Below are 15,441 nucleotides of genomic sequence, written 5' to 3' on the forward strand. Positions count from 1 at the left end.
TTCAATAGCTAGATGTTTGGCTGGGCCCATAAAAGAAATGCAAATCATACTCCAAGCCATGGCCAGGTAGCTCAGTTGGTTAGACTGTTGTCCTAATACACCAAGATTGTGGATTCCATCCCAGTCAGGGCACATACAAGAATCAACCAATGAATGTATAAATAAGTGGAACAATAAATCAATGTCTTTTTTTTCTTTCTCCAACTATCTCTCAAAATCAATAAATAAAAATTTTTTAAACATCATAGTTCAATATTAATGTCAACCTTTACAACTTCTAATTCCTGTTCTCCCCACCTTAGGTAGCTTTTACTGAGAATTAATAAGGCCCAATCAAGGAAACTTGAGTGTTATTTGTATTGTTTCGCAAAAACTGAAACCTTATCATAGTGATATCCATAGAAAAAACAGAGATAGAAAGGCCAATGTGCTCATTAGCAGTTTCTTCAGATTAATCGGAACTTTTTTTCCACTGACGGATGCTGTAAAAAAATGTATATTCCAGGGATCCTATCTTAATAAAACTGGTTGGACAATAACTCTCTATTAGCTGAAGACAGAAGGTGTAAAACAGCATTAATAAAGAGTGAAATTACATCAGAATTGGCAATGTTATCAAGCTCCATCGTTACAGACAAATTAGGAAATGGATGTGAGGGAGGAGTTTCCAAGAGCTCTCTTAAACTGAAGTTTTCAACTATTAATTAGTCAATTCCAGGTAAGATTCTGAATCTAGTGAAGCAGCAAAAAGATTTATAAATTCAAGTTTTTAGCCTGAATTTGAAGTTATCCTCTGTTAGCCTCCTTTGAAGTTAGCAAGCCATAATACTAGTAAATGCCTGTGCCTTCTTTCCTTATATCAGTGGGACTTTTATAAATCAGCAAAAAACTGCCAGACCTTTAGGGGAAATTCTTTCAAACTATGGGATGCTATATATTAATGCATTTCCCTGTGGGTTCATTGACTTTCTAATGACTGTGAATGTTTGAGTGGGGAAACTTTTTTCTGCCAAGGACCATTTGGATATTTATAACATTATTGGCAGGCCGTACAAAATTATCAACTTAAAAATTAGTCTGCTATATTTGGTCAAACACTTAATAAACTCACCCCTAATGTCTTAGGCAGGGCCAGGCCAAATGATTTCTTGAGCCTTGTAGGGTCCACGGGCCAGATGTTCCCCAGCCCTTGTAGAAGGTAGGACATATTTGTTATGAGCTACTCAAAGTGGACAGAAACAGAGGATAAGAAAGGAGAGGTAGATATTTTTCCAATGTACTTGTGGATGGCAGCATCTAATTATTCAAAATTTCTTTAAATATGTCAGTTTAAAGTTATTGTGTTTAAAAACATTTCAGCCAAGGGGAAGCAACTAAATTTCTACTCAACTTTAACTTGGATACACATTTTGGAGCAAACCATTTAGAAAAGTTTGTTTGGAATAGGCCCGTGTAAGACTGCCCTTTCTCAAATGAATGAAATTACGTTATAATGTGCTATTTTCTACTTTACCTTGAGTGTTTTGTAGACTTTATTTTAGAATTACGTAACTATGTGTAATTGTTTGAAAAACTGGTAAATAACTAAAGTGAAAAAGTTGTTTTTTACATCTGCAATACTAGTATATTATGTTTGATTTTTTAAAAAATATAAATTGAAAAACATCAGTACTGGTTAAGACTGTGGCATTTTGAAAACCTGTATTTGTCTATTGCAATAAATTTAGGTCAAGGTGAGTGTGTGTGTGTGTGTGTGTGTGTGTGTGTGTGTGTGTGTGTGTGTGTTGAGGGTGGTGTACTTGTATGTTCATGTGTATACCAATGGTAGCTCTTTGGAGAAGTAGAAATATATAAATTCAGCAGCCACTCAGCAGATAAAGAATAAATACCAGATTTACCTTACCTCTACCTGGAGATCAGCTATTTTTTAAAAAATTAAAATCAGTTTAATACTTGCTCATGTTTTAAAATTATACTAGTGAAAATAGTTTGGTAATACACATGGTTTTTATTCTTCTACTTGTTATTCTAATTTTATTTTTAAGTTAGACTTATACATTATACATTGTCTGGTTATCATGGAGTTAGCAGAATTACCAAAAGTATATTTCTTAGGAAAGAGTGTGTCCATTAACACATTAATAGTGAAAATTCTCCTGGCAGGTGTGCTCAGTTGGTTGAGCAACATCCCCGTGCACCAAAAGTTTGTCCATTCTATTCCTTGTCAGAGCACATGAACAGGCTACAGGCTCAGTCCCCAGTAGGAGGCATGCAGGAGGCAAGCTGATCAATGTTTCTCTCTCATTGATGTTCCTCTCTCTCCATCTTTCTTCCTCACTCTAAAAATCAATAAAAACACATTTAAAATAAAATAATAGTGAAATTATTTTTTAGCAAAATTATTATTGATTTTCCTCAAGGTGACTTATCATTCTTTTTAAAAAAAAAGAACCATGAAAGGCCAGTGTTAATAGCTGTTCCAAAGTAGTTTTGCGTTTGATTTTTAAATAGAGATTTCATAAACCTTTTGTTTGTCCCTTTCTACGATTCTAACCAATGGCATAATTCTTCATTGACTTAATGAGTTTTTATAACTACATTAAACAAACAAACATTTTCTGAGGCCTATGTGCTGAAAACTAAGCTAGTTATTAGGGATAGAAAACTGCCGGGAGCCGGTCCATCCTTGCTGTTTCAAGGGACCTGGCATATATGGCATGCTGTTCTTGATATGTTTGCTCACCTTCTTGGCACTATGTGTTTTAACCAAGGTCACCTCTCTGAGAAAGGTTGTTTCCCCAGGTAGGGATTTTCCCCTGAAGTTAGGGAGGGAATAAAACCCCTTAACTAAGTGCCAGGTGGGTAATCAATCACTTTAACTATGAACAATCATGCTTAAGCTACATAATCTTTACTCCCTGGAATGGAGATAAGAAACGCCCTAACCTTTGGAATAGAGATTGATAGGATAGGAATCAACTGGTATAAATACAGATGTAACAAGACAGCAGGACACAGAACCTAGACACAGAACCTACACAGAACCTAGAGACAGAAGAACTTCGCTAGAGAGAACATGGCAAAAAATCCTGGACAGAAACTGGCCACAGAACCTAGAGACAGAACCTAGAGACATAACCTGGCTACAGAACCTGGATAGAACATGGCAAGAGAACCTGACTAGAACCTGGTGACTGAACCTGGCTGAAGATCCTGGACAGAACCTGGCTGGAGAACCTGGAGAACCTGGCTGGAGAACCTAGCAAGAGAACATGGACACAGAACCTGGCTGGAGATCCTGACCAGAACTTGGCTAGAGACCCTGGCTAGGCTGCTGATCAACTGAACACTGTTTCCGTGTCATTCCTTCTTCGCTGACTCCGTCCACACCTTTGGGGACCCCTGGACCTGCTGGGGTTGGACCCCAGCAGAAAACTAATGAAAACAGTGAGTCTGCCTTTGAAAAACATAATCAAGTGAGTAAGCTTATGAATGAGCAATGTTTCAAATATGTGGATGAGGATTCACCTAATGGGCATATGTTGGTGTCCAATGATTATCATCCCTGCTTGCACATTAAAATCACCTATTAAGCTGATAGAAAAAATAAAGGGAGCTAAGTTTCAAATCATACCTACTGTGTTAGAATCATGGGATAGATTCTGACCTCCACATGCAATTTTAATGCACAGCTACTGTTGTGAGTCACTGGTCTAGACAGTGATAAAATAAATGGTCTCATTTATCAAAATGGTTAATATACTGGGTCAATGATGATTCAGCTTGTTTGTTTTATTCTAATAGCAGGAAAGGGTGAAATCCCTTTTAAGTAAAAAGAAATGGGGAAATGCTGAAGAATCTTTTAACATATAATTATTCATTAGATAGTTTAATTGCTCACACCCAACACAGAAAACAAACATTTTAAAGAGCTGAATTTCATTCAAATAAGATTTAAAGTTCTCTCTATGTATTTGTGGTAAGTTAATGTCAAATTTTAGATCTATTTTTAATCTATAAATGTCTTCTTCATATTAAATATATGTGTTAACTGTATTATACTTTATAGTTTTGAATATGTTAGCCTTTATTTTAAATATGGCCCAACAATTTAAAGATAGTGAATGCACAATGAAAATCATGGAGAACAATATGACGTTTCCTCAAAAAACTAAAAATGGAACTACCATTTGGTCCAGTGATCCTACTTTTAGGAATATATCCCAAGAAACTAGAAACACCAATCAGAAAGGATATATGCACCCCTATGTTCATAGCAGCACAATTTACCATAGCTAAGATTTGGAATCAGCCTAAGTGCCCATCAGCAGATGAGTGGATCAAAAAACTATGGTACATCTACACAATGGAATACTACGCTGCTATAAAAAAGAAGGAACTCTTACTATTTACAACAGCATGGATGGACCTGGAGAGCATTATGCTAAGCGAAATAAGCCAATTATAGAAAGATACATATCACATGGCCTCACTCATTTATGGAATATAATGAACAACGTAAACTGATAAACAAAAATAGATCCAGAGACAGAGAAGCATTGATCAGACCGTCAAACCTCAGAGGGAAGGTAGGGGAGGGTGGGAGTAAGGGGGAGAGATCACCCAAAGGACTTGTATGCATGCATATAAGCCTAACCAAGGGACAGAGACACCAGGGGGGTGAGGGCATGAGTGGAGGGGTCGGGGGGCAATGGGGCAATAAGAACACATATGTAATACCTTAATCAATAAAGAAAAAAAATTAAAAGAAAATCAAATCATATCCTGAATTATACTTACATGTGAATGTCTGAAACTTCAGTTTTGAGATATAAAAATAACAAGTGATTAGTTACATGTATAATGATTAAGAACTAATAAGTTGTAATCATGTTTAATTTGGTGTTATACTGAAAATACACTATAAAGTAGGAAGACTTTTTTTATTTTCTGAAATTGTACCATGCCACAGTTAGATACATAGAAAAAGGCACAATTAAGTATACATTTTTAGGAATAAATGTTTCAAATCCTGAGAAAATTAATTGATATATTATTTTTTACTATTAAGTAAAAATATATAAAATTGATACAAAGGGATAAAATCACAAAAAAGTAAATATAATCCTATCTTGAAAACTCTGTTTATTATACATTATTTTCCAATCAGACATAAAAATGTAAATAAATAGAAAAAAAATCTATAGATTTAAATTTTGTAAACTGTGTTTCTCTATAAAAATACTTTAAGTACAGATAGCGCCTATTATATAACAAACAAAATTGTCTAATAATAATAATATGTTATCTATTAGAACAACTGATAGAATGAAATTAAAATGTTTTAAAATTCAGTCACTTTTAAAATATTTTATTTTATGCAAACAACAAATTTCTGGAAGTGTAATAGGTTTTTGGTACACATTACCAAGTTTACCTCTATAAACTGTTCCTTTACATACTACCACAACTTTCTCTTAGAATTTCTCAGTAGATTGCTATTAATAACAAATGTCAGTAGCACTTTATTTTCCTTTTCAATGTTTATTATTTTCCCCATATTAGTGTTTTTAATAAAATGTCCAAAACAATCCTAAACATATAGTAATCTGAGATTTTTACTGACTTCAATGGAATCTCTTCCAGTGTTTCTCTGTTAACTCTGCGTTGGCTGTTGGGTCAGTGCACAGTGAGAATAATGCTCAATAAGATTCATTATAGCCTTGTTTGTTATAGCATAAAATTGAAGCATCCAACAATATTAGACAACTAAATGCATTATGAAATATCTATAATACAGGCATAAAAATTTTTGTTTTAGATGGAAATTTAACTAAATAGGAAAACAATAATTCCTATTACATAAAAACAAAAGAATCACCAGAGTATATACATAGAAAAAAATATTGGAAAAATATGCACTAAAATAAAATGTATTATAATTGAGTTGGTGGGATCATAGGTAATTTTTATTTTTAATATATTTATGTATTCATTTGTATTTTACAAAATTTCTATAATTAATTCATGCTATTTTATAGACATATAAGAGCCAATGACCAACAACAAGTTATTTTGGGGAAATTGTATAACAGTTGAAGAACTCCTTGCTCACTAATTAATCAATCATAGTTGGTTTCTTTCCACTACCCTATACAGTAAAGCAATATAAACACATATTGTACTGTTAACTTTAATATAGTCAACTCTTGAATATATTGCCATCATATGTAAAACTGTGCTAAATGCCTATTTATGATGTAACGCTTTCATACATGCCATATTAATTTCAAAATATTAAATCTATGCATCCATATTCTCACCTGTATTTTTTGTCACAGATAAAAGAAACAGTGTCTCCATCTTTACATGGAAAACACATACAGATTTATTCTTCATCGCCTCAAATTCCAATTCTTTACAAAACTTTTGCTCCTAATTTTCTTAGTTCAAACTCCAATTAACTTCCTTAAATTTTGGAATCATTTTAGAAATGTTGTTAACTTTGATCTCATTATCTCATTCATCAGGCCCAATTTTCAGTTCTCACCTCTACAATTCTAGCCTTGGCCCTTATCTCTTATTTTGATTGTAACTTTCTCCTGACTGATTTTCCTACTTTAAACTTGATTTCCATCTTCCATTGTGATCCTTAATTAGTTGTTTCAAATATTTTTCATAATATTTTATATGCAAAGATTATATATTTATTATATTACAAGACAATGAGCAGATGTGGGTAGAGGCAAGATTACAATGTTTTGAGGAGTGAACGGGAATTGAGGAAGTTTAGATAGTAAATGGAATTTTTCTATTTGAGAAGGTTATGCAAGAAACGATATTCTAAAAATAAATATCAAAACTCCTTTAATCTGGTACTTATTGCCTCCACAAAGTTTTCCATAATATAACCCCAATATTTATATCTAAATTTATCTCTAAGGTAGTTGAAAACCCGGTTCCAAAAATAATGACATGTTCTTGAGGTAATTTATTTTCTGCCTTTTGGGACTTTTCCTTCCTCTACATTTTTCCAAATCTTACTATAAGAAGCAAATCACATTCGATCTGCATGAGTCCTCTCTCATTCTATTCTAGTCCACAGTGGTTTCTTTCTTCGGACTCAAAATGACAATTATTCTTATTCTGCCTTGTATATTAGGCACTTATTTTCATGGGACTACAACTTATGGGCCTAAATAATGTATTTCAGTTCTTCAAGGAGTATTTGAATTATTTCATTTTTAAATGAAAAGTTAAAAGAATCATTTATAAAGTCATAGTATGATAAGAATTCTGAGAATCTGAATAATATACAAGTTTGCAATGTATAAGTTTATGCTTAGAAAAAATGAGGATTTTAGCAAAATGCTAAAAGAAGTTGATTTTGAATGGAAGGATTATAAAGTGGTTTCTATTTCCACCATTGTGCTTTGTCTTTATTTTCTAAATTTTCTGTCAGTTTATAATCAGAAAAAAAATAGAGTGCAAATAAAATCATGCTACTCAACTGAAAATCTATAAACTATTCATTTAAAATTTAATAGATGTTTAATTGGGTTTGCTTGGGTGGCTGGGTGAAAAGGTGAAGGCATTAAGCAAAAAATAAAATAAAAGATACACACAGACAACAGCATGGTGATTGCCACAGGGAGGGAAAGTGGAGGCAGTAGAAAAGGGTACTAGTAAATGGGGGATAAATGGTGATGGAGGGAGACTTGACTTTGTGTGGTGAACACACAATATAATATACAGATGATGTATTATAGGATTGTATACTTGAAACCTGTATAATTTTATTAGCTAATACCACCCCGAATAAATCCAATAAAAAGAACTTAAATAGCATTACAGATGTTATGGAAATATAATACTTTAATTGAAAAGTTGTCTAACAGATTTTAAATAATTATATGCTACAATTTAAATTTAAACTATTTTTAGGCAATTTGGCTTCTAAAGCATATTAATTCTAATTATGTTGAAGCTAGGTTTTACTAAAATTTTTGTTTTAATGTTTTATCTCTTAATACCTGTTTTAATTAACTATCCTCTGTAACATAGCCATTCATGTACATGGAGATAATAGCGTAATATGGTTAATATTAAAACTAATTCTTGTCATTATATTATAAACTTTTCCTCTAAAGTCATTTATCCATAGTTTAGGAAATAGAGTCCAACTTATATCATATCTCCATATGCCTAAGGAAAAAATTGTGGAAAAGTTAAGTATTTATTTAATGCCATGCAGAATAACTTGAATTTTCTGTGTTTGTAAACTACCTCTGCACAGAGATATTTTGGATCTTATGCAAGGGGCAGAATGGTGGGTAGGTAAGAACTTACAACTGAGAAGTAGGACAATCTTGATGAAATTTCAGACAGTTGCCTAGCTCGAGTAAATTACCAAAACTATGAGATTGTCTCCCAATTTAATTTGTGACATGAAGATGATGCTACAATGTCTTGTTCATTGGTTAGTTGGGTGGATTAGTTGAGACAATTGGTAAAAAGCACTAGCACTTACTAAGTGACTGTTATGTGCCAGTCACATTTTATAGATTGTCTCATTTAATCATTACAACAACTCTATGAGGTTGACATTATTTTTTGCCATTTTTATTAAGATCCTGAGACCCAGAAACAGCAGCTGAAGACCACAAAGTCAGGGTTGGAACTCACATTGCCCGATTCAGAAGGTCATCCCTTCCCTGCTGCCTCAGTGTGACTGACACAAAGTTGGCACACAATAACAGTTTTCTCTCTCTCTTTTTTCATTTTTTGATAGCTCTATCATTTCTAAAATGGCCCTTACTTGCCACTGAAAGCTGTCTCAGCTTCTTTTAGTGCGATACAAAAACTTATATTTTTTTAGGATTTGATTTTATGTGCTTAGGAGCTATTCTAAGAAATACTTGATGTAATTTGGTTCATGAATTAGAAATTGCATTTCAGAAACACAGGAGTCTCTCAGTCTCCCCCATATAATAACAAGATGGCCATTTTGGGCACTTGCATGAAATATTAATAAGGAATTTGTAATCAAGAACCCATCATTTTCAGCATCTTGTGAAGGAAGAAACTTGATTGGAGAGCAGTTTAAAGGCTTGTTTAGTTACATAGTATTTATAACGATTTTTGTTTATGTGGAGTTCTCATTTTTTCAAATGATTTTTGAAAAAAATCATCTCATTTAAGGTTTTAAAAAAGCTATTCTCTCCCATTTACACATAAAGGAAGTGAATCTCAGAGGGGATATGTGACCATTCAAGGGCACACTAGATTTATTTAATAGGAAAGGTAAACCTCAGCCATGGTTTGGTTCCTACAACAGTTCTATTTTTGTTAGCTTCACTTTCCCCTCAATTTAAATATTGTTCAACATAACTTTATACAGTTGTTACTCAGGACACAAAGTTATCACACACTATAAGTTGTGTATGTAGTGGTAAAAAAAAATCCTGAACTGAAAGTCAGTAGATTAATACTCATCACCTGATTATTTTAAAATCTAACTGTTTGACCTAGGACAAATCACTCTCACATTCTGAGTCTCATCTTCTTCATATTATATTTTATGATTCTAACACTAAATCAGCCTTGTCATTTTTTCTCAATCATTAGAACCAAAACTTTATTTCCACCAGTTATATTTAAAAGTCTATCCTCTTGCAACTGAAAGATTTTTAAAGTTAACGCTATTGCACAGACACACTCAGTACTTCTATTCAGGCTCCCATAAAGTACACACAATAATAGAGTTCAAAAGGCAAGATTGCTTTGGGTCAGCTTTAATTAAGCAGTTAATAAAAACAGGGTTGCCTAGACGCTTTATTTGAGACAGCTTTGGTGTAAAGGAAAGAGCACTTAAATCGGTTAAATCAAGCTTGGACAATTTTGGAAGCTAAGACCCATTTAAAAAATCTATAAAATGGGTGTGAAATCAATAATATCTAACTCATTGTATTATTCAGAAAACTAAATGATGAGTTCATCAATGTGGAGCAGGACATATTTATTGTCTACTTTATGCCAGACACTGTGCTATTCACATTTTCATACATCATGTCATTTAATCCTCACAACTGGGTATCTTAATCTGAAAATATGAAGATACTGAGTCTCAAAGAGGTTAAAAACCATACAGCTGAAACAAGAAAATCCAGAGTTGAAAGCCAAGTCAATCTAACTCTTATGCCCAATCACATCCCATTACATCCTGCTTCCCAGTGTGCCTAGCACTATTCCTGTCAACGAGCAGGTCCTCTCAAATTTTCCCTTCAGCTCTCCTTTCCACCTTTTGTGCTTTTTCCCAGTTCTTATTTTCAGTACCTAATGTAGCACAGGCATTCTATATATGTTCCCTAAGTGGTCCTAACGAGTTAATTAAGCTTCCTAAATAAGGGCTTCACCTTTCCCATTTGGAACCAAATATATTGTATAATATTGGACACTATTAAAATTTAATGTTCCTATAGATACATTTGAATTGGTTAAATTAGGAGTGTAATCCAGAAACAAAATATTATTTCAATTTCTCCTATGTAATTCAAAGTTAGTATGTATCAATAACTAAAGTAAAAATTTATGGTATACTTGAATTAGTTATTTTAATACTTTTAACATATATATATATATATATATATATATATATGTTAGTGCATTTTAATACATATTTCTGGTTATTACCAATATGTCTCATCATATTAATTAGCAATTCATACCTATACTAAATATATTAAAACATTTCTTTTTATTGTAAATTAATATAGAATTTACATGTATATTGGGTGATACACATATATACCCTTCCATTTCAAATTCATCTTTTGGCTAACCAAACTGTAGGACATTATAATTGTATAATTTTTTAAATATTGCAAAGGCAGAATAGAAAGGGGAGGAGAACTTTCAATATAAACATACTGTCTGGTAAAGTTCAATTTGCTTAGATACTTTTTGAAGAGCCACTATTTTCAAAGTTTGTTCTGGGGTTCATATATTGAGAGTGGAGCTAGAAGAGAGGCTTTGTTGTCTATGATATTTGCAGTTTTTCAACTGACCAGTTCGCAGGAAATTGTGTCCCATGGCACATATCTGCTAATAGTAATAACTTCTAGAATGAACACAGTGCTTGCCAACCTTATGATAATCTAATAACAAGAATCACCTAAAATATCATCTGCTGGAGCGTAAATGCATGAGAGTTATTCTAGGAAGAGGCAAAGAGAGTTGGGAAAATCTACTTAAACTGGGTGTTGATTTGTAGAGCAGAGGAGAAATTTAATTGGAAAGTGATAAAAGGGTCACTGAACTTCAAGTCAGGAGATGTGGAAGCCATGGCTTTACCATCGGATGTGCAGGGGAAGGAAAACTTGTGAGTTAATTAGATATAGCCATAGATTCTTTCTCTGCCACTTACTGTATAACCTCCTGAGATGAAGAGCTATCATATGTAAGGTATCCAGCATACTGTTTGAAAAAAATAGGTGCTCAGTAAAAGTGGTTTCTCTCTCAGGCATTAGTTCCATCATCTATCAAATAATACAGGCAGACTAGCATACCACATGGTCTCTAAGGCCCCATTCTATCTCTAAAATGAATGCACATCACAGATGTAACAATATATCTCATAAAGATTATACGAAATACTATAGCTCTGGGAATTCGATTGGTCAGTATAATAGAACAAAAAAGAGCATAAACCATTTTCAATAATTCAAGTAAAATGTGTATCCAAATCTAAAACAAAAATGTTACCATTCGAAAAAATAATCATATTCTTAGTTTCCTTTTTAAATTGGGATTTAAATTTAAGTTTTGTTAACTTTATTTTAGTATATATGTATGTGTGTGTGTGTGTGTGTGTGTGTGTGTGTGTGTGTGTGTGTGTGTATTTCTAGATCTGTGTGGAAAGTGAACCTTTATGGAGATCTTTCTGGACTGTTAGATTTCTTTAGGCAATGGGAAACATCACAGTGAATATATATGACCATTTGATGTTTTTGCTGAAGGCGAGAAAAAGGTAAAACCTTGGGGAATGAATACCATTAGAAATGATCACTTGTATGAGGGCCAATAGTAGTCCTTATCAGAGACAGGCAAATAACAAAGCTTATGAAATTGAGGCAGCGTTAGAGAGAAATCATGGGTTTAAACTTTTGGTTCTTACCACATTTTCTGCTTTCCTGTTAGGATTTTGTGTTTTGTTTTGTGTTTCTAGCACTTGCACCCACTCCCTATGTCTCAATATCTTTTCATAAGATTCAATCACCTTGTTGCTTTAGCTATGTAAACTATTCTTCTCTCAATGTGAAAAACATAATTTCAGAAGAGCAGGTTATGTGAGTAAAAAAAACTTTACTCTTCACACAGTAGATATTGACATTGTAATGAGTGCAATGATCATTGCTCAGGGAATATGAGCCTTCAGGTGATTTGATTAAAGCATATCTGAGAGTGATATTACTAAGAAAGACTTGTAAAAATGCATTATAAGGACAGGGTGTTCAGAGACCTGTTTTCCAGGGTAAAAGTGGTCACATTGTTCAAAAGAGTCTAAGTAACTGAGGCTATTTCTCTTATCAGACTAGCATAGATAAGAGACAAGGCAGTTGTCCCTGTGTGAACATGAGGCCACAGCCCCGAGAATACGGAAGACTGACCTACAATATGTTTCCTTTGTGTGCTAAGAAGAGAGGCTCTCTCGGTGGGTCCAGTACTTCCCATGCCCATATATGGCAGTCAGACTAAGGCTCTAACACATTTCACATGCCAGACCAATGTAAAAAAGAAAGGAAAGTTGACATTTATTTTCAGAGTTTTCATATGAAAAGGTCTATGGAATTTTTCTCCACAAAAGAAAAATGCACTATAAAATCTGAAATTTTACACACAAGCACAAATACAGGTGTGGTATGAATAGAGTTAAGGCATATTTGGCATATAGCCATGATACTCTAAGTTAGACTCATTACACATAGGATTGTTTCTAAGAAATACATCATAGTAAAAAATACTCTATCAGATTAAAAATGAGTAAGAGAGGTGTATTTTATGAATAGTAATTCTTCCACTGTCCTGATAGAAGCACTTAAAAATATTTAAAAATACAAATAATATGAGGAGAAAGTTTGTTCATTATAAATGTGGCAATGAACTACTCTTGCAAAGGTTTCATGCTATTGAGTTCTTAGCTCTGTCTTTATATCCAATTTCCAATTTATTACCCTTTTACAATGTCTCTGTATTCCCAAGGGATATGCACTGAATAAAAATTAAGAAAGTTAGTAGTTACTTTCATTTTACCTAGAAGGGTTGGAAAATTCTCAATTATAACTGAGCTAAATAAACATTATTTACCTACTCATTATGATGTTCATTCAATCCCTTTACAAAAATGTGAAATAAGTAATGAATTTTTATAAACTTTCATCCAGTTATATAGAAATGTTTTTAGTAATCCTGATATAAGACCGTTTGTCACTTGATTTTAGCCCAAAGGCCAAAAAGCTATAGATTTCCTCTACACTTCAGAATCCAAGCCCGAACTGCCTATCAAAGAATAAACAAACTCACAAATCCAGGCCCTTCATTCCTAGGTTCCTTCCAGTGGTTGTGCCCTTGTGGTTATTTTGTTTCCATCTCTAGCAGAGAAGCAAGGATGCTGTTAGCAGTAAGCACATTGAGAGAGGAGACATGGCTCAGCTGGACTGGGAGGGAGGCCTTGGGCCCTCCAGAAAGCACAGAAATTTAATGACTGGACTTGGTGTCCATCTACCCAGGCTCAGAGACATATCGGGTGACATATCCACTTACCTCTTTTGGAAAAGGTGCCAACATGTAAAACACAGTGGCAGAAGATGACATCAGAAATTATAAAAAGAATATAAATCATGTAAATATTTGGCTGTTTTAGATAAATGTAACTTTTGTATACTGAATGTGGACATCTTTATATATTTATGCATTTCTAGTGCATTTTTTACCAAAGAAGGGAGTTATTTGCATCATAATATCTGATGACACATGTAATCATGGGAAATTAACTTATAAGTAAATACAACTTTAGTTTTTTAGTCAGTATATTTCCTAAAGAATTCCATGTATGCAGGCTTGCATGCATGTGTTCATTTTTTGCCTATCGTAAAATTGTATTGATATATAATACATTATTTCTTAGTTAAGATAGTGAAATAAAACAGGTTTAAACTCTTAAGAAACTAACCAAAGTAAAACCCCAATCTCCAAAGATGTTTCCTGCACATAACTTAGCAAGATTTTTTCTGTCATAATAAGGACAAAAGAAAAAAGGGCTTCTTAAAGAACTTTTTGGTTTATTTTTGTATCATCTATTTCTAGGTAGTCTAGGTAGCAGGTGGTAACTTTGCTTCAGGTTGTGTGCCAAGAAGTACAGTCCTTAAGGATACGTACCTCTCTCTCTCTTTCACACACACACACACACACACACACACACACACACACACACACACACAGTTTTTGGTAGGAGTATGAGGTTTCTAAATTTCCAGAGTAACTCTACTATGTTATAATTTAGACATTGTATTTGATCCTATGGTTTTCTCCATCTGTTCCTGTTTTAACAGAATTGATAACTTTGCTTTTCAGCATAGGGAGGAAAGGATAAAATGATTTCTATTATTTGGGATGATCAAATACTCAGTGCTTAAGTGACAGTATTTATGTACATACAAGCACGTTTTAACCTGAGTGATCCATATTTGTTTGTTATAATTCACTATTGAAAATATTTTTGTATTGAAAACCAGAATATGTTTTTCTATACATATTTTTTCTTTAGAGAAATGTCACACTGAGTTGCTTCTTTTACTAAAATGCCTGTAAAATGTATGTGCTCTGGTCTCTTTGCATATGGAATATATTAAGATCAACAAATGAATTGTTTTTCTTTGAATAAGTTTTATTTCAAGTAAAAATCATGGACAGGAAATGTAGCATGAATAAAAATATCTAAGGTATATGTTTAAAAATGTTTATATAATTAATTATAAAAATTATTATCAGAGTACTTACTCCTTGATCCTACTTTACTATGCCAACTGTGTAGCAAGTTCCTCCTCTGCTAGGGACTGTACCCCCATGGACACCGGGTATTTGGCAGAGAAGACATGAGAAGTCACAGGTGTATAGGAGAGACTTTATTGCAGACCAAGTAGCCATTGCTACCAAGGAGCCATCAGAAAAAACAGTCCTTCAAAGAAGCTTCACAAAGTAGCCACACAAAGAAGCCCCTACTAATACAGTGTAAACACAGGAGCCAGTCACCTGCTGGTCAGTAGTACATTTTCTACCACCTCAGACAAAGAGGCTTCTTGCCAAATAGTGACATCAATGTTTGGGTTATAGAAAGGTACACCTGCACAGTTCATACAGTAAGATTGCCGTGTCCTTGCTTTT

The sequence above is a fragment of the Myotis myotis genome, unplaced genomic scaffold, assembly GCF_014108235.1.
Source record: "Myotis myotis isolate mMyoMyo1 unplaced genomic scaffold, mMyoMyo1.p scaffold_m19_p_4, whole genome shotgun sequence".
NCBI classification, from domain to species: Eukaryota; Metazoa; Chordata; class Mammalia; order Chiroptera; family Vespertilionidae; genus Myotis; species Myotis myotis.